Genomic DNA, 22,125 nt, shown 5'->3' with positions numbered 1-22,125 from the left:
CTGGAAAGTGTTATGCTAAGTGAAATAAGCCATACAGAGAAAGACAGATACCATATGGTTTCGCTCTTATGTGGATCCTGAGAAACTTAACAGGAACCCATGGGGGAGGGGAAGGGGAAAAAAAAAGAGGTTAGAGTGGGAGAGATCCAAAGGATAAGAGAGTCTTAAAAACTGAGAACACACTGAGGGTTGATGGGAGGTGGGAGGGAGGGGACGGTGAGTGATGGGTATTGAGGAGGGCACCTTTTGGGATGAGCACTGGGTGTTGTATGGAAACCAATCTGACAATAAACTTCATATATTGAAAAAAAAAATAAACTATTACAGACTATAGGAACCAAGTTCACTCATGGTTCTGGATTCCACGCTTCAACCAATCTTTAAGAAACTACCACTTGAATTGAGGGATAGTATCAAAGAAGAATATCCACAGTTATCTGCAAAAGTTACTAAAATACTCCTCTCTTGTCCAACCGCTTATCTGTGTGAGGCTGAATTTTCTTCATATGCCTCAACAAAAACAACATATCACAATGGATTAAATGTAGAAACAGAAAGGAGAATCCTGCTGTTTTTCATTAAGCCAGACATTAAAGGGATTTGAAAAAATGTAAAGCAATGTCACTCTTTTCACAAGTATGTTTCTTTTGGAAAGCATTAAAACAGACATTATTTGCCTTCACACTTAGTGGAATGATTATTGGTATTTTTAAATGAATTATTAAATAAGCATTTACACTTTTTATGTTTATTCATTTATTTTGAGAGAGAAAAAGCACGAGTGGGGGAGTGGCAGAGAGAGAGGGAGAGAGAGAATCCCAAGCAAGCTCCACACTATCAGCACAGAGCCCCATGTGGGGCTCGATCTCAGGAACCGCGAGGTCATGACCTGAACCGAAATCAGGAGTCAGACGTTTAACCAACTGAGCCACCCAGGCATCCCTAACTTTTTGTTTTAATCTTCAATCAGTAACTATTAGTAACATAATCCATCTAAATAAAATTCTTTGGAGTTGTCAATAAACTTTACAAGTAAAAACGTTTCCTGAAACCAACAAGTTTGAGAACCATCTTAAGTGTGTCTGAAGTGGAGAAAGGCTGACCAGCAGGGCAATGAAGACAGGAGCAGCAAAGTAGCCCTGGGGAGCTAGTGATATAGTAGGACTATGGGTTTGGGCTTAATGCCCCTGTAGAGTTCCTGTTCCTTGTTCCTGTATACAAGGGAGTTGGATGGGCAGTCCTTGCATAAAGCTAAGACTTTAAAAGTTCTGCAGACTTGGAGAAAGGAGAATAATAAACTCCCTTTATAGGATTGGGAAATGGCAAGGAAGCTCACTTATGTCATGAATTTGATGTGGCAAAACAAATTCTGATGAGAAATTGAATCCCTGGGCCTGCACCTGAATTGGAATCCTGATTCCAAGAGGTGAAAAAGCATAAGCAAGTCATTATTTTAAGTGAGAATTGGTTCAGAGTGGTTGATACTTATGGGGCACCTAGAAGAAGCAAAAATGCAGAACCTCTTCAGTGAAGTTCTTTAGTAACTCTGTTTCCATGACATTCAAAATGGCTTTGGGCAAATCAAGTTTTGTTAAACTGAATGTTTATTGGAGATTCCCCTTCTTTTCCAACAACTGTGATGGGGAGGAAATTTCCTTAATTTGATGGAAGTTAAGAAAAAACAAACAAACCACAAACACCTGCAACAAATACACACAAAGATGCAACCATAAAAGCATTTCCTTAAGGGCGCCTGGGTGGTTCAGTCCGGTTAAGGGTTCAACTTCGGCTCAGGTCATGATCTCACAGTTCGTAAGTTCGAGCCCCACGTCGGGCTCTGTGCTGACAGCTCAGAGCCTGGAGCCTGCTTCGGATTCTGTGTATCTTTCTCTTTCTGCTCTTCCGCCCCTTGTGCTCTGTCTCTCTCTCTCTCAAAAATAAATAAACATTAAAAATTTTTTTAAAAAAAGAAGCAATTCCTTAAATGTCCGGAAAAGGACAAGGATACCTAGTATCTCTGCTTCTTCTTCATCAAGTTAGGGTTCTAGGCAGTGCACAAGGACCAATTAAAAAAAGGAGGAAAGAAATAAAGTTGCCTTTTCTCAGAGATTATTTGAAATAATAAGACAGTTCAGCAATTGTTTAAGATACAAGGTGTACATACAAAAACAACCATAGGCTTATATGTCAGCAACAAATAATTAAAAGTGCAAATAAAAATATAATTAATATGGCAACAAAAACTATAAGGTAATAGGAACAAAAAAATCCAAAAAATTCTAAATAAGTGGAACTTATTCATGTTTATTGAATATATAAATTCAATAAATTGATAGAGAGCTATATCATTTTTTATTCTCAGAGAAGGAAAGGTTCAATGGAAATTCTCCCAAAATAAACATATAAATTTAATGCAATTCCAAATAATGTTCTAACATGATTTTTTACAAGTTGATGTTGAAATTCTTATAAATATCACATGGTCAAGTATATTACTCTCAGTTTTGAACAAAAATAAAAATTAAAAGGGACACATCTTACTAGATATGAAAACTTATTATAAAGAAATGGTAATTAAGACAGTTGTATGCATCAGGTGACAAACTAACAGGCCAACAGCATAAGATAAAGAGCCTAGAAAAAAATCCACGTATGCATTTTTGAGAAGTATATGCAGGAGGCAGTGTTATAAACCGGCAAGGAAAAAAAAATCGACTAACCCATAAAATATTGGGCTTTCTACTAAAATAAAAATAAAACTAGATTCTTCCTCATTCCATAAGCAAATGTAAATTCTAGATTGAGTAAAAGAGTAAAACTTTAAAAATAAAGTGTAGGAGAATATTTGAATGGTATTAGAATGATTTATTAATGATGTACAAAGAATAAAAATACAAAGAAAAGATGGAACCATTTTTACTATGTATCAAATAATTCCCAAAACTCAGGGTTTAGAAGACCAAAATATATTTTTGGATCATGCTATGCTTCCCTCAAGTCTTGGCAGAAAGCTCTGCTCACGTGAGGCTGAAAGACTGGGTTTCTAGAACAGTCACCTCGTTGATGTGTCAATGACTAGTGAGTGACAGTGAGTGTAAATTCTGCATGGCTCAAGCAAACAGTCCATTTGCACTGATGATGGGTTCCACAGAACCCATAAAGTGTATGAAGACACAGAAATTCTGGTTTGGCTCTTTGAAATTTTCAGTAATGAGAGCCACCTCTGCAAACTGTAGCACATTAGTGACGATTATGCTTTAAAACTTGTTGTGAATATATTCAAATAAGTGTAATATTATTCTTTCTCCACACTTCATTTGATTAGGATATGGAACTTTAATCACTAACAGCTTCAAAGGATCTCAGAGGGATCAAAGTTTTAGTTTAATTCTGTTCTGAGACTTTGGGCAAGTGATTTTAATCTCCAGACTTCAGTGTTTCATTTTTGTAAGCTGAGAAGTTTGGGTGGATCGCATATGACATTCCTTCTAGGTTGTTGATATCCCCAACTCCATATTTCTCCAACTCAGCCAAGGAAGCACAATGTTCAAGATTCATTTTAGAATTCCGAGCTGCGGATTCACTGGCTCTCAAGTCTGACAGCCTGATTTCTTTATCTTAAATTCGTTTTCTCTCTTGTCATTCATCAATGAAAATGGTTTTGATTAGCTTAACTTTTCTTCTAGCCAGGCAATGATATCATTCTTTTGAAGGCTGTAATTAGTTGATGGAAGAAACCACCAAGGGAAACCATTGGCTAATTATTGAGTGGAAAACTTGGTTTATGCAATTTTGGCCTACTGATGAGTTAACAATAGCTGGTAATAAGGATTGCCAGCCAAGAATCCTCTGAGCTAATTTAGCCATCCTGTAAGTACCACACAAAAGCCCAAACAGAGCGTTTTCTGAGATTGCCAATTTTTCTTTGATTTCCAAGTTGAAGGGTTAATGAGGAGGTGGGAGTGGACGATGATGGGAAAGAATCCTCTTTCTGAACCTAAGAGGCGAACCATTCAAGGAAACCGAAGTGTAGGCTTTAGCAGAGGTAATGGAAGTGTTCTGTGGGACAAAGAATGAAGTCACCGCTGAGGCCATCTCGATATTATCTGGATCTCTTAAGGTCACCTGCCCCTCTTGTTAAGGTACAGCTAGCAATGTATGAATGGTGTCTTGGAACAACCCATCTCTCTGGAATCCACTTTTAATGTCGAGAATTGTTTGGGGAAGGGCATGGAGCCCATACTAACAAAATCTCACTGAACTAGTTTATTTCTGTTCATTACAAATACTCATGTCTCTGTGAAAGATACCTTCAATATTGTACCTCATTTGGAAGGAGGTGTAAGTAGACTCAACATTGGAGAATGGCACCTTTTCATGATTTTTCCATTTTTAAAAAAGCCCAGATGGAAGAATGTGAACATTTTAATATAAAATATACCAAACCCCCAGACCTCCCAGCCATTAAACCTGAGGCGTGATTACCCTTGTGTTAATGAAGCCTTTATTAGACATAAAATTCCCAGCAGTTACAGGACAGGAGCAGCAGGTCCCCATCTTCAGGGGGTGAATCAAGTCCATATGGTGGCCGGAGAAAGCCAACGGGTATGACTTATTAACATCCCCCCCCACCCCCGCACACCCTACTTGTTTTGCTCCCCTGGTGTCAGTGTCCTCTTAGATCTCTGGGATAGATTAGAATGGCCTGAAGCAGGCATCTCACAGGAAAGCAGAGCAGCCTCTGGGGAGATCCCAGGGTCCACTGGCAAAAGTTTCCCTTGCACAGGTCTTAAACGGTGATAGTACTTTTTGCTCTAAGTGTAGGTTGAATGGAATCAAATGCAGCTTTGCTTTCTCCAGTGTTAAAAAGATGAAAGCCTGAGCAATACTTCTTAATAGACTTAATTTTATTAAGCACTTTTAGGTTCTCAGCAAAATTGAGTGGGAGGTACAAAGATTTCCCATAGACCCCGTGACCCACACATGCACAGCCTTCCCCGTTATCAACATCCCCAACCAGAGGGTGCATTTGTTACAAGGGATGGACCTACGCAGACATATCATTACCATCCAGGGTCCATAGTCGATGTTAGGGTTCACTTCTGGTATTATACATTCTGTGGCATTGGACAGATGCATAATGATGATATGTACCCACCATTATAGAATCATACAGACTCATTGGCCGCCTTAAAAAATCATCTTAAAAAATCCACTTATTTGTAATATTTTGTTTCCAAAAAAGATCAAACATGAAACTAACTTCTTTTTTTACGAAGCTGAATATAATTGAAAAGTTGAGGGAAGAAAAGGGCTGAGTTCCCCCTTTTTTCAATGGTCAGGTGAAGCATGCTATCTGCATTGGTTTCTGCTTGTTTGCACACCCAGCCAGGGAAAGATCACAAACTCCCTCCCTCTTCCTAGGTGGCAGTTCCCCTTGGTATCAAAAGTCTTCTAAAGCCAGTCTGAATTCGAAGTGCAGTTTGAATCTTGTGTGTCTGACTCTACAGATCTCTTCTTGGAAGGCTGCCCCTGGAACAACCTGGCTTTCCGATCCACCTCTTGCCCCACAGGTGTTGATATTCTACTGGAAGTTCTCTCCCACCCCCGTCCTAGTGTAACCGTGGGAACACCTGACAAGTTCATGTGCATACACCTGCATTTAGTAGATAGTGCATAACTGGGACTGACTCGCATTGCATTTCTGCAATGGCTGATTTCAGGAGTAGAATAAGCATGCAGAATTCTAAGAAAGTTCCCCCTGAAAAGGAATACTCTGTTTCCCTCTGTCCAAGAGCCTGATTTTAAGTTTCAAATCAAGTGTGAAATAAGAAGCTTTGAAAGATGGCTATCAGCTATGTAGATAGGACTTACTTTTCCCTAAGATAAGCAGAATGAACAGCCACTAAATGCAACCTAGAGCACTTGCCATGAAGGGATTAGAAAAGCAAAGACGAGTTTTCCAGGGGAGTGGGTTTTGTTTTGTTTTGTTTTGTTTTGTTTTGTTTTGTTTTGTTTTAAATCTCTAGCAGTCCCTTGTCACTTGCTAAGGCAAAAGAACACAAAACAATAGAACCAACCCAGTCCAACCCAAAGGAAACAAAAATATATCAGAGCATGTTAAGCGGGATCTTCCCTCTTGGTGGGAACTAAAGTTACAGCCCCAAATTATGGGCAAATAGTGCTAAGTGACCGAAATGCTATGTCCAAAGTGCCGCCAGCATTTCGGGCGAGCCATCTCACCAGAGGGCTTCCAGATGCTTGGCAGGAGGGAGGCCAGGCATCAACTCCAGCTATTAGGGTTGAGTCTGCCTGGTGCAAAAGGAGGTCCTTCCACAAGATTTGCATGGGAATCCCGGCTCACAATAAAGACAGCCAGAAGGAAAGTAGCAAGCACAAAGCAGTTTATTAAAGCAAAAGTACAGTCTCAAGGTGGGAGAGTGGGCAGGTTCTCAAGGTGAAAGGCCCCTAGGTTGTTTGGGATTGGGTATTTGTTGTGTCTCTCTGGGCTGGTGGAACTGTGACAAGCAGTGGGGTGGTCTTTCATGGAGGCTGCTTCCAATCTTTTGGGAAACTCCTCCCACAAGTTGGGAGGGGGAGTTTTTGACCCCATAAGGTCTGTACCCAGTCAAGGCAGCCTTTCTCCACGGAATGGGTTCTACCTGCAATGCAGATACATTATAAAGAGTCTAGGGATTACCCTGAGTCAGAGGTGGTAGAAAAGAGCTCCTGTTCCGCACCTATGGCTCTTTGGTCTGTCAGCCCCAAAGAGCTTAGAAACCATAAGGTCAGGATATTGAGCTCCTGGGCTTTTAATGTATAAATATATCACCGTCCTTGCCTCCAGCTCCTGTTCTCTGTCACTCCCCTTCAGGGACTTGGGAACTCTGCTTTGGGGTATTCCTTCCACTGCTCAAGTGTAGCTCCTACCTAACAAAACCATCCCTCTAAGAGGAGGCCTTGGAGAAGGGGCTGCTGGGGGGATGCTGAGCCTGTGAGGGGAGATGGTTTTCTGCTCTCAACCTTGCCTCGGAAATGGCGTTTGAATTGCTGCTAATTCCTTTCCTGTAAGCTTGGGAAGAATAAGGGTAGGAATTGCTCAGAAAGAGTTCCTGCAAGATAAGGAGAAAGGACATGTACCCCCTGGTCGGATCACTTAGCTAGTTCTGACCCTGGGCTACTAAGCCTGTGAGAGCCTCCGATAAATTGAGGAGAGGTGTTGTTTTGATAGACTTCCAGGTGCAGAGAATGCCAGAACTATGCGAGGCCTCAAGAATTACAGAAGCTGGATCTAGTGGAAATAAGCAGTGGGTAGTAGAGTAGTCTGGGATTCGGGGATCTGTCCCAGGCATGGTGTGATGCCTCCACTGAGATGCAACCCAGTCACCAGGATGCTCACTGCAATGAGTGGGCCCTTTGTCAGTGGGGCCTGTTGGGGCCATGGCCATGTCCTCCAGCACAAATGAGGGACAGATGCCCTCTTTTCTCTCCTTCTTCTGCTGCCTACAATGAGGGGCTTGTGCCCAGAAAGGACCGAGGGAGATCCTGGTGCCCTGCCCACGCCAACCACAGCTCCAGCTCTCATTAAGGCAAGAAGAGAGGAACATTGAATTCCCAAACTGAGCATCGTTCCAGCAACTGACAGTGGCCGGGAGACATAGAGCTGGGCCAAGCTGTCATTAAAAGTGTCAAGAAATGAGGATTTGGTGGGAGAAATAGGAAAGCATGTAGAAGAAATTAGACTTGCAGGCTTTGATTTCTCAATAGACTTGTTTCAAGGACTAGACTTCAAATCCAGTCTATGTCCTCAGAATATGTACAGACCCTGGCAACACTCCTGGCTCAGAGTGAGCAACTCGAGTTAATGAGGTTGAATTTGAGGGGAACGCTAACTTCTCAGTGGCACCCCCTCCTAACTTGAGTTGAGACTTGAGAGGGTGGCAGCCCCAAAGAACAGATTTCATTTTTTAGGGTGTGATAGAGAATTGGGCTTCGTTTGCATGTAACTTCACTTGCTGGAAAGAGCGATAGCATTTTCTTGAAATCAAAGTGTGGATAACCATGGAATCCATTATAATGGGACTAGTTTGGTCATTGGAATACCTGGTCTATGCCCCTCTAGGACTGAGATGCTCATTACCCCATTGCTGAGAACAGATGACAGCTCTCAGCTGTGTCCCTGTCTGGGACTGGTCCTGGTGCTAAAGACGGGCACCTCCTTCAATGCCATTCCCCTTCCCAGGAATATCCAGCCACCAAGGTCACACTTTAGGGCAACTTTCCGCTGATTCAGGGTAACTCTGCAGGGCCATCCCGGCTCCCGGACCCTACAAAGGACAGGCAGACACCCTGTTGTGACCTCATCTCATTTCAACTTCTGCCTCTGAACCAGGGTCAATGATGACAGCTCACCAGCCAGATGTAGCCTGCTGCTTGTTTCTGTAGGGCCCATGAGCTAAGAATGGTTTTTACATTTTTAGATGGTTGGAAAAAATGAAAAGGAGAAGATATTCTGTGATATGGTAAAAATTATATGCAATTGAAATTCTGGTAAATTTAAATTTACTAGTGTCTGTAAGTGAAATTTTAGTGGGCCACCTCCAAGCTCATCTCTTTATATATTTTGTGTGGCTGCTTTTATGCCACAACAGTCAAACTGTACGGCCCACAAAGCCAAGAGCATTTACTATCTGACCCTTTATACCAAAGTTTGCTGACCCTTGCTGTAAACCAGTCCTGCTCCCCTCACTCACTACTGGTGTTGAGCCTGAGCTCATGTCCTAAGCAGCTTCCAACATGCAAGTCTGCATCTCCAGGTTTCCTTCCTCAGGTCCCCGACTAGCGATGGGCTATCATTCCTGGTTCTCAAAGTTCTCAAAGACAAGACTGCACTCTAGGGCGTTGGACATCTTGCCACAAGGAATGTCCACCACAATTACACACCTTTTCAATAACAGTGATTTTCTAACTTCTATCAGCTTCCTGGAATCTGTGGTTTAAAATTGATAAAACAATACTGGGGCGCCTGGGTGGCTCAGTCAGTTGAGCATTCGACTTTGGCTCAGGTCATGATCTCACAGTTCGTGGGTTCGAGCCCCACATTAGGCTGTGCACTGACAGCATCCTAACCAATGCAGAGATTTCCTTCTGTCCCCAGAGATGTCACACACGGTGCTCCTTGACCTTCATGCGACTCTGACAAATGTGTGTTCACACGTGAGGGCACCGAGGCTCAGGGAGAAGGAACATGCCATACTGATGAATCAAAAACCCGACTCCCGTCCTACTCCTCCTAAACCCCCGTTCCTTTGGCTGCATGATGTACAGGATTACTCACTTCTCAACTGTACATTATAAAACAACAGAAAATGATGAAATTCACAATGAAAAAGAAAAAATCTTTATGTTATAGTTGACAATGTATGGTGCTCAAGTTCTTTTACCTCCATTTGTTAATGGAAATGAAAATCCATTTTAAGAAAAATGTTCGGGGGCCCCTGGGTGGCTCAGTTGGTTAAGTGTCTGACTTCGGCTCAGGTCACGATCTCATGGTTCATGGGTTTCAACCCTGTGTCGGGCTCTGTGCTGACAGCTCAGAGCCTGGAGCCTGCTTCAGATTCTGTGTCTCCCTCTCTCTCTGCCCCTCCTCTGCTTGTGCTCTATTTCTGTCTCTCAAAAATGAATAAGTGTTAAGAAAAATAAAAAAACGAAGGGGACACCTGGGTGGCTAAGTCAGCTAGGCATCCGACTCTAGGCATCCAACTCTTGATCTCGGCTCAGGTCATGATCTTACGGTTTGTGGGGTTGAGCCCCACATTGGGCTCGATGCTGTCAGTGCAGAGCCTGGTTGGGATTCTGTCTCTCTCTCTCTCTCTACCCCTCTCCCGCTCATGCCCATGTTCTCTCACTCTCTCTCTCTCAAAAATAAAATAAACCTAAAAAACATATGACTGTTACTGATACTAATGCATCTATTTAATAAGATAGGTGATGTTGTTTTACACACAAAACTCATTATCCATGCTGCATATTTTATTGGATTTAAAAAGAGCCAATATGATGCTTGTATGATGTGGATTGGGGTCTCAATTCACTACCTCCCAGATTTCTCAATGGTCCAAGTCCCTGAGGTGGAGAATTACCATTCTGAAGGAATTTTTTGTCAAAATCTCAGCCCTCCCCTTCCACAGTTAGTAACTGAGTTGGGGGAAGGGGGCTACATAAGTGCTTTTAACAGCTAAGTCAGTGACATGACACAGGCTTAGAATTCTCAAATTTTCATGAAATTCTTTGGACATGGCAAACTCTTCATCCTGAGTAGACACTACACCATGTGGAAGAAATGATCCATTTTCCTTTTTTTCTTTTTAAAAATTTTTTGGTGTTTCATGTTTCTTAAATTTTCATACCGTCGTTTTCTCCCCCCCCACCCCCCCACCCTCCGTAGCAATTAACGAGAAAAACATTCAAACAAATGACTAAAAGGCTCTGTGTGTTTATCTTTGGGAACTGGCGCTCAGTAGGTAATGATCTCAAGTAGAGCTTCTCGCTGTTTGTTCACATGGCACTTGGTTTTGCCTTCACTATTTGTCATACTCTATTTTCTCAATTCTCATGTGTCTCTCTCGCGTAAATTCCGTAAGGGCAGCAGACATATCTGTTTTTTCTTTTCTTCTCTTTAGTTTTAATTTTTTTTTTTTTTTTTTTTAGAGACAGAGAGAGAATACAAGTGGGGAGAGGTGCAGAGTGAGAGAGAGAGAGAGAGAGAGAGAGAGAATCTCTGTGCGGAGCCCAACACAAGGTTCAATACCACAATCGATCCCACGATCCTTCCGTCTGTCACCATATGACATCGTTATAGGACCACTGACTACATTCCCCAGGCTGTACCTTTCATCCTCATGACTTGGTCATCTGGTTTCCTTGTTTGTGATGCGGTGACAACACAGTTACTCTGATAAGTCTATGCAACTTTTCAGTATCAATTTGGAGTCAAAAGTAAAAAGGAGTAGCACCTAAACCAGATACGCTGCTGTCTTCCTGCGGGTAGGGGTGGTCGTCTCGGCCACCCGCGCTCTGCTCTGAGACGCCTGGCGTTCTCCAGCACAGGCACTACCATCCTAGAGGTCAAGGCCATCTTGCCCTAGCATGGGGCCTCAGGTTCCCAGCTTCTTGCTCCTGAATCAGCGCATTGTGTGAATCCTATAAAGTAGTTCATACTCGAGTTATAATAATTTTATTGAACAGCCCAAAACTTTGTGGGGGTTTGACTATTATTAAATGGTTTTGTGGTATTTAAACCTTCCGCCACAGTCTATGGAAATTTCCTTTTCTATTCTCTATGTGTATATGCTTCAGGCAAATCCCACGGAATTGAGTCCAGTGCAGACCAATAAAAATGTTTAGTCTAGATTCCTTATCTTTTAGAGATATATACTGAACTATTTATGGCAAAATGAAAGTATGTCTGGGTTTTGGTTACAATTAATGCTGGGGAGTAATGATGGGGAGATGGGGAGGGTATTGGGTGGGATTCTAAATGAAGCAAGACTGGCATTAGCTGAAAATAGTTGAAGCTGTGTGATGGGTATATGGTTGCTATTTTGCATAGGTTTGGAAATGTCTTTAGTAAAAAGTTTTTAAAATGTTCTTTAATTATTACCCTAGTTATGTATGCACACTAAATTACCATAAATAAAAAATCTATAATAAAGGAAACCACTAGAGAGGGAAAAAGTTCTTCAGGGTCTTATTTGACCGGATACATATGCCCCGGGCTCTGAGCATGGGCTTCTGTGAGTGTTGGGAACAGAGAGGGATGTGTTTTGCTATGATTTCTCCTTCCTCCTCCCTTCCAGATCTTTCTATGTCGTTTCCAGATCTTCTGGTGGTTGTGTAGGGAAGAGACTTTAGGGTCATATCCTTTCTTGGATGTTTCTGCATCCGGGTCCCTGTGGGCCGCAGGTGTCCAGCCGCTGGCTCTCCCGGGTACAGCTGTCGGTTCCTGGGGGGCTTGCTGCTGGAGCATTTGTACTGCGCATCTGCTTTGCGCGGGAGGTCCCCTCTGGCTTCATGCCCACTGTCACCTGTTCAGTCGCTGCCCCTGTGGTGAACCCCACAGTATCTACCTGACACTCACGGTCCTGGTGGAGCCGTATATGGGATGGAGGCTCCCATTACCCTTCCTCCCTCTAAGGCTCTCTCTCCTCTTTTCCCTGCAGAGTCCAGACAGATCTGCCACACAGTGAGGCCTTCCATAGGGTGCCCTATGCGTTTTATTGCTGGTTGTTATTATTAGCATCACGCCCAGGGGGGACCAGCCTGGACTTCACACAGAGGGAGGCAAAGGAAGGCGGCCCTGCCCTCCGCTACGCGGATTCTGACTTCGGGCTGGCAGCACAGACCTTTCTCGCACATTTTCTGTGTCTTCAAGCCTCACCTCTGCTGCTCCCGTCTCCCCTGCAGTTTTGTTCTTGGGACTGCATTTCATTCACCCTTAGGGTTTGCTACCACCCACCGCTAGAAGTATGCCTGCCCTCCCTGCTCAGCACACCCTTTCATTCAGCTACATCCTGGGCAGGGAATGAGGCCTTCCTGTCCACATCCACCTCGCCAAGCAATTGTCCAAAGCCCTCAGCCTCTCTTCAGAATCTTATCCGAAGCTAAAGCGTGGCTGGGCTCCGACTCCTTCTCCTGGCTTCCTGAGCTTTTTGAAATCAGGGTCTCCGTTCCTCCAAACTTCAAGGACTCTGCCCCTTCCCCATCTTCTGCTCTCACCCCTGTGTTTCCTCGTTCCTTCCTGCAGACACAGGCTACTGTAGTTCACAGAGCAAGCATGCATCTGAGAATCTGGAGGTCCTACCCTTAGGTGAGCTGTTCCTTTGAGTTTGTGTCCTGTTTCCCTGCAGAACGGGAGACGGAGGAGGAGAAGGGAAATGCACAGACAACAAACAGAGAGGCAACTCTGCCATTTCTCTTTCCCTGGTAAAACCATGAACGAATTCATACTCAAATGATAATGGTTGCTATCTAACACATCTTTTAAGTACTTACCCCCAATCTGCTGATTGGCCACAGAGTAGCCACCTGGAGGCTTGAAAAAGAGCCCTAGACTGGGTCACAAGAACTGGGTCAGGCCCCACAGGCATGAAAATAAAAGAAAGGCCACTAGCTGAAGGGCACCGTGCTGGGTTTGGGAGGCTGAATGCTCTCGGTTGAGTCTGCAGAAGGGTTTACTGAGTACCAACATGTCCGTGAACATCAGTTTCCTTATCTGTGGAAGGAACAAGTACCCTTCTCCTGGGCTTGCTGTGGGGGGATTAAATTGAGATGATTGATATATTTTAAAGAGGCTTAGAAACCAAAATGCACCTATGCAAATAGCAGTTATCAAAACCCCTTGGAGCCTCTGAGAACATAAGATATTCTGACCATAGAGCTGATTTTGCTTAGCTGAACCAAGAGAAGTCTTGAAAATCAGCAAGATAGGTAATTTATGGGCTGTCTTCTATGGCCTGGACCCAACTATGTTATACCTCTCCTAACTCAGACAGCACATTGAAAAGGAATCTATTCCCAGAGGTGGAACATGGATGGGAGAGGAGTCGGTGAGCTATTATCCCTTCTACATCTGGCTTCTTTCTGCCCAGGGAAGCACAGGGGTGTGGTGAGCTGGCTCCTCCTATGACTCCCCCAAAGCCAGGCCGGCGCTCTTCCTGGGGAAGGCCAGGAAGCCGAATTCGAACTGGTGCTTGCGTAGGACGTACCAAAGGCAGACTGTGTTCTCTTAGCTATGGCAGACTCCAGACCCTTGCCTTACAGTTGACTATCACCTAGTACCTGGGGTCCAGATGGTGCAGAGTCCTTTCCCTCCTAGTAGACCAGGACCACTTGCTCCTGTCCTCACATGCCGCTTGCACTTGTGTGGAAGGACAGGCACACACAGCGTCACTTTCCTTTAATATTTAATACAGAGGCCGCGTAACTATTTCAAATGTACCTCAGCACCCTATATATGTAATTGCTAAATCTGGTGGCCACAGCCACGAAGGGCACAGGATGCTGTAGACATACAGTTATTGCAGGTTAGGACCTCGTCTGATGGCAGTGGTGACATTGACGGCTCAGGGATTAGGGCACAAAAGAGCCACGATCAGTTAACTTTGGTCTAGCGTTTCAGAAAGAGAAGTAACCTTCAGAAACAGCCAAAGCAAGGCCGTGGACAAGCGTCGTCTGACCAGCGCTCCTCGGTGGCAAGCCCATTTTTGAAGTTTAATATTGCGACGCAGGGTGATTTATAGATTGCCCTATGGAAAGACTTGACGCGAAGTTTCCATGCAGGGCTACAGAGCTTAGAGCAGGTGCAGGAAGGGCCATGTTCCAAGAAAGTCAGGAAGTGCCCTCCCTGACCAAACACCGCAAATCCTCTGCACACAGAGCAGTGCTTGAGCGAGGCAGAAACGCAGGTGGAAGCATGCCATTTTCTCCAGGCAAGACGGGTAACTTACAAAAATAAAGCCAAATGCGCCCGCGGCGTCAGCTTGCGTGTAGGAATTTCTGTTTCACGGTGCATTTACTTTTCGGTGTGGAGCCAGGTGCCCCTGAATGCAACCCCCTCGGAGGCAGATCTGGAACGCGGGGGAGGTAACGGTACAGGTATGCTCCGCTTTTTTTCTACATGATCCCCAGACCATTCTCCACTCTTGTCTTGAAGAGCCTGGAACTCTCTCCCTCAAGCCCCCTGATGTCCTTGCCTTTCTGCTTCTCCACACCTCTCTCCCTGTCTCCAATGATCTTTGTCTGCTTTTGTGTTTGACGCTCCTGCTTCCTAGGCTTTCCCCATCCCCTCTACCGTGAACATATGAAATTGAAGTATTTAATACAATAAAGCAGCGTTATCCATTCTTACCCCTAAAAAGAAAAAAAAAAAATGAAATTGTTCTAAATAAAATCCCCAAATGAAATTATTTGGTGTTTTGACATAGCCCTTTATTAGCTGTATTAGCTGTAGTTTAATTATTTCCCTGTGAGTGGTCTTCAGAAGAAAAATGTTCCTTTTTCCCTACTACAGATAACGTCTGAGACCTAATAGAGTCCAAATCACAGGGACTAAAAAGAAGTTGTTCAGATGATATCTCCCGAATTTCACTTTAACTTTTGGCCCCACCTAAACTTTTATTACTTCTTTTTATTCTTAGTATGGCTGTGATCCTGCAGATGAGGAAAGAACCGTATTCACGCAATATTCGACATACATTTCTTTAACAATACCCAAAGGACTTAGGTTAATTTGGATTTCCATAAACACCAGAAAAGGAGTTGGGAAATAGTAAATCTATTCTGTGGGTAGTTTACTGAGACATTTACTTTTGCAATATATATGTCTTTTCCAGCTACAAATAATCAACTCATAAAACAAAGAACAATTCTAGTGTTAATAAAGAGTCAGTTCTCACTAAAGCACAGGTGAAATCATTAGCCTGTTGGGGCTTGGGAAATTCCTCTGTCCCCTGAATCTTCTCTTTCTGTCATTATCGGACTCAGTGTCATTTGATAATCCTCTTCCATTTTCCATATCTGACTATGTCCCATATTGTTCCATTCAAGGAAACAATCCTTTCCTTGTATCATGGTGTCCTGGCCAATTTTTTTTTTTTTCCAAAGGATGATTGCATTTTCTACCTCTGGATCTGCTCATTTCCCAATCCAAGCTCTTAAGCTTTTGTCAATTCTATCATAGCAAATGTGCTCCCATTTCTTTCTTTTTAAACAAATGTTTATTTATTTGTTTTAGGGGAGCGAGGGTGCAAGTAGGGGAGGGGCAGAGAGAGAGGAAGACAGAGAATCCTAAGCAGACTCCACGCTGCCAATGCAGAGCCTCGTGCAGGGCTCGATCTCATGAACTGTGAGATTACGACCTGAGCCAAAATCAAGTGTTGGATGTTTAACTGACTAAGCCACCCTAGTGTCCCCCCCCCCCCCCGCCCATTTCTTTAAGATGGACAGAGTTTATTTCTGTTGCTTGCAGTAAGAACACAGACTGATTCACCTGCTTTGAATGAAACCTGATTTGTTCTGAATGTCTTCAAAAGAAGCACGCTTAGGAGATGAGCCGTCGGTAGCGTTTCCCCATTTTCTCTTTACTGATGATTTTATTTTTTATTTGCTTGATAAAATGATCAGGTATAAAATCTTTAAATTTTTTTTTTAATGTTCATTTATTTTGGGCGGGGGGAGAGAGTGCGAGCAGGGGAGGGGCAGAGAGGAAGGGAGACACAGAATCCAAAGCAGGCTCCAGGCTCTGAGCTATCTGCACAGAGCCCGGCGTGGGGCTCAAACCCACAAACTGAGAGATCATAACCTAAGCCGAAGTTGGATACTCAACTGACTGAGCCACCCAGGTGGCCCTCAGGTATAAAATCTTGATCTCAGTTCACCCCAGAAATGCACTGGAACACCTTCTCCCAGCTCCCGGGAGCCAGTGTTAAATTTTCAGGAATTTCTGTGAACCACTTGTTACATTCAGCTGCTGATGGTGGGAGCCTTTATTTTATTTTATTTTATTTTATTTTATTTTATTTTAGTCTTTATTTTATTTTATTTTATTTTATTTTATTTTATTTTATTTTATTTTTGTCTCAAGGGCTGGGTGTGTATCAAACTGCCCCATTGTTCCGCACCTTCTCATTCTCAGCTCTCACTTCGCCGAAATGCACTGCACCACCTGCCACATTGACACACGGTGCCACTTCCTCTTCAGCTCTGTCACCTGGAACAACAATGTTCATCGTGGGGTCTGCAAACCCAGAGCAGCCGCGGAGCACCTGGGACCGCCTGTAAAGTCCTCACTTTTCCAAAGGCATGTCTGTGTGAGGCCGCATTTTCTTCATATACGGCAGTTAAAACGATAGATCACAACAGACTGATGCAGAAGGATGCGTGAGAATCCAGCCGTCTGCTCTCCGTTCAGACCCAGAGAGATCAGCACATACTTAGAACAACATCAATCTTCTCACGAAAGATTTTATTTGAATGGCAGTTTTTTTCCTAGGACTGTGTTTTTTACATTAAAATGTAATGTGTTTATTATTGTTTCTTATAGATGAATTAATAAATATTTAAAACTCTTCCAGCTTTAATTGTTAATACAGTGAGTAGTGACGCTGTAACCCACACAAAGGAAGCTGTTCGGAGTCTTGGATAATAACGGGGTCCGAGGCCGAGAACTTTGAAAAGCGCTGCCATTCCCATTGGTGTGGTGGGGTTGTCAGAAACGGTACCAGGCTTCACGTTCCTGAGGGCAGTTCTCAGTGGAGAGTCTGGTCCCACAGACTGTAAGAGTCCACATCACATTGTGGTGACCTGGGATCCCCAAGAGTCTCACCGGAGTGGAAAGGACTTATTGAAGCTTTGCTCTCTGGCCGTCGGGGTGACTGTCTTGCATTAGGACGTGGCAGTCTCTCTGAGAAGGAGCAGCCCCTCGGGGATGCCTTTTGGCACAGCATGAGGGTCCCTGCGAATGCTGAGACCTGGAAAACAATGAGTCATGCCAAATATGAAAGAAAAAGACCAAATCAAAAGAAATATCATCTGAAAATTAAAATCATAAAAATGTGCTCACGTTCGGGGCCTAAGACATATATGGGAAGTGTGTATGTTTCTCTGTGTTCACCGTGATGAAACTCAGGGGTCCTAAGGGTTACCAAGGTTTTCTATTGGCCCAGTTGCAAATTCCGGGCAGAGGGAAATTCTGCAAGATTCTCTCTGTTTATGGTCCACTGCTGTGACTTTTTTTTTTTTTTTTTTTTTTTTGAAGAGAGAGAGCATGAACTGGGGAGGTGCAGAGAGAGGGGGACAGAGGATCCAAGCAGGCTCTGAGCTGACACCAGAGATCCCGATGCAAGGCTCGAACCCACGAACTGTGAGATCATGACTCGAGCTGAAGTCGGACGTTCAACCGACTGAGCCACCTAGGCGCCCCTCACTGCTGTGACTTTGGAATGAGGTGGGGTTACTAAACCTAGGTCTCCGTGACAAACACCTAGCCTTGCAGGATTGCCTAAAGGTCTTTTCTAAGACTTTCCCCAAAACACGTGTGAAACTTGGTCCGGAGGACGGGGACGTGTGAGTAGTTTTTAAAGTGATAGTGGAGAGCAGGCCCCTCCACACCTGCGTGGCCCAGGTGTGGATCACATGCAGGTGCTTCAGTCTCCAGACGTCGTCTTCCAACACCAATCGTCTTGCTAGTTTCAAATGCCTCCTTGACCATCTCTGCACACCCCAGGCCCCTCCTGCTTGTGACCTTTCCACTTGCTGTTCACTCTGCCTGGGACGTTTTTCCCATCACTCTTCAAGATCTCCACTAAAACGTCTTCTTGTTGAGGCCTGCCTTGGCCACATCACCTAAAGCTGCTCCCCGCCCCCCCCTGCCCCAATATCTACTTATCCCCTCTTCCCACCATTTTCTTTTGGTGACTCATCACCTTGTGGGATGGTTTATATTTTTCTCACTTATCTTGCTTATCATCCTCTCCTCCACTAGAAGGTTCACACCAGGAGGGCAGAAATTTCTCCCTTCTTTGTTCAGTGTTGTGTCTCCAGTGTCTAAACGTTGCCTAGCACATAGATGTTGGACAGATTAATAAAGTCAAACCTTACTCGCAGGATATTATTTCTTCTCGATGGTGTAGTTCTTCTTTTCTCATACAGTCTTAGAGGAAACGGAGACACTAGGGCCGGAGGTATCTCCTGGAGCATCCTGGTCCCCATACCGTGTTGAGATCTCAAGTTCCACAGTAAATAGGTGATGGAAGGGGATAAGGGCCCGAGGATGGGGAGGAGATAAAATCGCTTCACCTTAGGGAACACTGGAAATGAGGGCAGAGAAAGTATGGTTCTGGAAAGTGCCTCTGGGGACAAATGCTCGGGAGCCTGGCAGGGCACTGATTTTAATGTCTTCATGTTCCTTGTAGGGAAGGATGGGGAGACACCTTCCACATGTCCTTATCTGGGGCAGCTCCAAATGATGTTTTAGAGCATTTTGACCCTTAATAGGATTCAAAAAGATAGGGCATGGCATTCTTGTTAGAGATCTGTTGACCCTGTCCCAAGCTTAGGTGGCTGTTATAGCTGGCAAAATAGGTAAAGGGGGTTAAAAGGCACAAACTTGCAGTTACAAAATACGTGAGTCACAGAGCTGAAGAGGACAGCATAGTGAAAAGTCAATAGTATAGTAATAATGTTTGGATGGTGAGCATTGAGTAATGTACAGAACTGTCAAATCACTATGTGGTACATCTGAAACTAATATACTATTGCATGTCAACTATACTTCAATAGTAAATAAAAAAAATAATAATTGTCCTTGAGGCTTAACCTCAAACTCATGGGTTTTCAATAACCATTCCACATTCAGTTGAGATAAATATTTATGGAGAACTGAAATTCATTTCTTTAGACTCATAGTTCTCAGACTTGGCTTGGGTATTGGATTGCCTGGGGATTTATAAGTATACAGATGTCTGAGCCTCACCCATTGGGATTCTGATTCAGCAGGTCTAGAGTGGTACCCATATATCTGTATGGTTAAAAACTTCCATGGGTGTTGTGGCTGCTGAGCCGGTCTTGAGTTACTACACAACAGTGAAAAAATTGAACACAAACTAAAATGCCTAAGGGGGCCAAGCAGGTAACATAAATGAATTAAGCAGACTAGTGAGGACTATGGAAAAAATCTATCGCCCATCTCCTGTACAAAAGGGGCAGCTGCTACTCAAAGCCAACTAGTTATGTCACTGTAAATCTAGGGTTGCCAAATCTTACAACTCTTTAAGGAATTCTGAAAACTCTGAATTTTTATGTGCAATGGCTCAATTTTTATGTTTGCTCAATTAACGCCCCCTCCCCCCAACTATTGTGGCCAAACCAAATATATTTCAGGCCAAATTTTAGTTCAAGGGTAGCCTGTTTGCAACTGTGGCAAAAATCTTTTCTTGGTCGAAGCCAGTTTGTTAGAGAGCCGTGTTCCTGGACTGCATTGAATTGGCTCTTCATTTTGTAATTTTTAAAAAATTGTGGCATTTGCTTATATTAAGAGAAGTTATAAAAACAGTCCCACTAACATGATACACTCTGTTTATTATAACGCTGCTATGGGACGCCCCTTGTTGCACTACCTCTAGTCCCGAGGATTTGGAGGAAATTTATTTTGAGCTTCAGTGTAAGGACGGGCTGAGGGTCTCTATGAGAGATTGGTTTATACTTACTCTAAGGGAACTGTGAATGGTGGAACTTCTCACGTGTCCCAACTTCTCATGTGTGTACTAACTTGATCATGAGCAGGCCAGATGTCCTGATCTTAGCAAGGATACAAATTGACACGGGTATGTGTTTTTTCACATTGAATTCCTGTTTGCACTTTATAATTTAATCCTGTTCGTCCTCCATGGCATGAGTCTTACTTCTGCCTTACCTTGCTATGTTCCAGTTTCTAGATTAACTATCTCAATTAACATATTCCTGCGGCGAACAAGAGTTGTTGGAAAACAAGGAATCTTGAACTTTGTCTTATTTTGGAAGAATGAAAATATCCAGAGTTTTGAGAGAAGACAGTCACGAATCAGTACTTGAATCAGAGCTTGCGTGATTCCATAGTAAGCCCATAGTGAAACCAAAGGATCTGCTTTATTTGTACATTCTCACACTGTCTCTATTAACTAGAATCTGCAGGATTAATAGGGATTTAGCATGAGATGGGGACCTAAAAAGTATTTATAATCAAATAAAAAAAAAACCCCACCATTACAGTTTTAATGTGACTAAAGGAATGTGTGTTTAGGTATTTGGATGATACAAAGTTCTCCTCCATAGGCTGTGTCTCCAGCTCTCTGACCTTTACAACAAAGCATGAGGACACTTCTCACACGTCTCTCTTCTCCAACAACCAACAGTGTCAATCTTGTAGATTGTTCCGACAATGCGATAGGTGATAAATCGCTTTAGTTTGTTAGCAATCTTAAATATATTATCACAGCTTGGCTCTTTCTATTTTATCTTCTTAAACTTTTTTCAGATGCTTTCCAATAGGTTGTTTATACTTTTTCTTATGAAGTTGTATGTGGTGCCCCTAGGCTATGGGGACAATATATAATCGATATATGTTGTAAACATGTCTTGATAATCACTTATTTTTAATTTTATATGACAAAAGATACCATAACCATTTATTTTCATGTTGCCAAATTTAACAATATTACTTTGATTCTGAATATTTTGCTCAGGAATATCTTCCCCACTAAAGCATTTGTGCAATATGATATTTATTATCTATTTAGAATTTTATTGGAGCGCCTGGATGGCTCAGTCGGTTAAGCGCCCGACTTCAGCTCAGGCCATGATATCCTGGTCTGTGACTTTGAGCCCTGTGTCAGGCTCTGTGCTGACAGCTCAGAGCCTGGAGTCTTCTTTGGATTCTGTGTCTCACTCTTTCTCCGCCCCTCCCCTGATTACATTCTATCTCTCTCTCTCTCAAAAATAAATAAACATTAGAAATTTTATTTGCAAATGCAACTGTACATATTTAGGTTCAGTTCCTAAATCTATTTGGAGTTTATTGTTGTGTGTGGCTTTATGTTAGGGAGTTTCATTTTTTCTCAAGTTGAGAGCCAACTGTCCCCAAATAATTTTGTGTCCAACTTACTCTTTATTTTCCCATCATTGGAACTGGTCCAGTTATTTTACTCTAAATTTAGATAAATGTAAAGGACTGTTTCAATGCCTGTCAATATTTTTAGCTTTAGTTCATTCATTTTTAACTTCTGTATAGAGTCCAAAATGTGAGCATGGCATTATTTGTTTATTCGTTTCTCCTAGGTTGTTCATAATTTTTTGCTCTTACAAAAAGCCTAAATTTCCTTGTGCCCACCTCCTTGCGTAATTATGTAAAAAAAATTGTTATGTATAGCTAGAAATATGCAATGTTAGGAAGTGAGGTACCTTAAATAGGCCTTGGTAGAGTACTCTCCAAGTAGTAATTAGAGCCAAGTAATGAACAACTACTCATTTTTCTAAATCCCTCCCTTTTTTCAAGCATTTTTCCTTTTGTCAACCTAAGCATATAAAGTAATA

At 43.0% G+C, this 22,125-nt stretch overlaps 1 pseudogene; it reads right to left on the bottom strand.

Moving 5' to 3' along the window:
- LOC109267878 (40S ribosomal protein S6-like) overlaps positions 1 to 16,787 on the bottom strand; it is a 28,031-nt pseudogene extending 11,244 nt beyond the window's left edge.
- Positions 16,788 to 22,125: the final 5,338 nt, after the last annotated feature.

The sequence above is a fragment of the Panthera pardus genome, unplaced genomic scaffold (genome assembly GCF_024362965.1).
Source record: "Panthera pardus isolate Hobbes unplaced genomic scaffold, ASM2436296v1 HiC_scaffold_8, whole genome shotgun sequence".
Classification (NCBI taxonomy): domain Eukaryota; kingdom Metazoa; phylum Chordata; class Mammalia; order Carnivora; family Felidae; genus Panthera; species Panthera pardus.
This window is presented reverse-complemented; position numbering and strand designations above follow the sequence as displayed.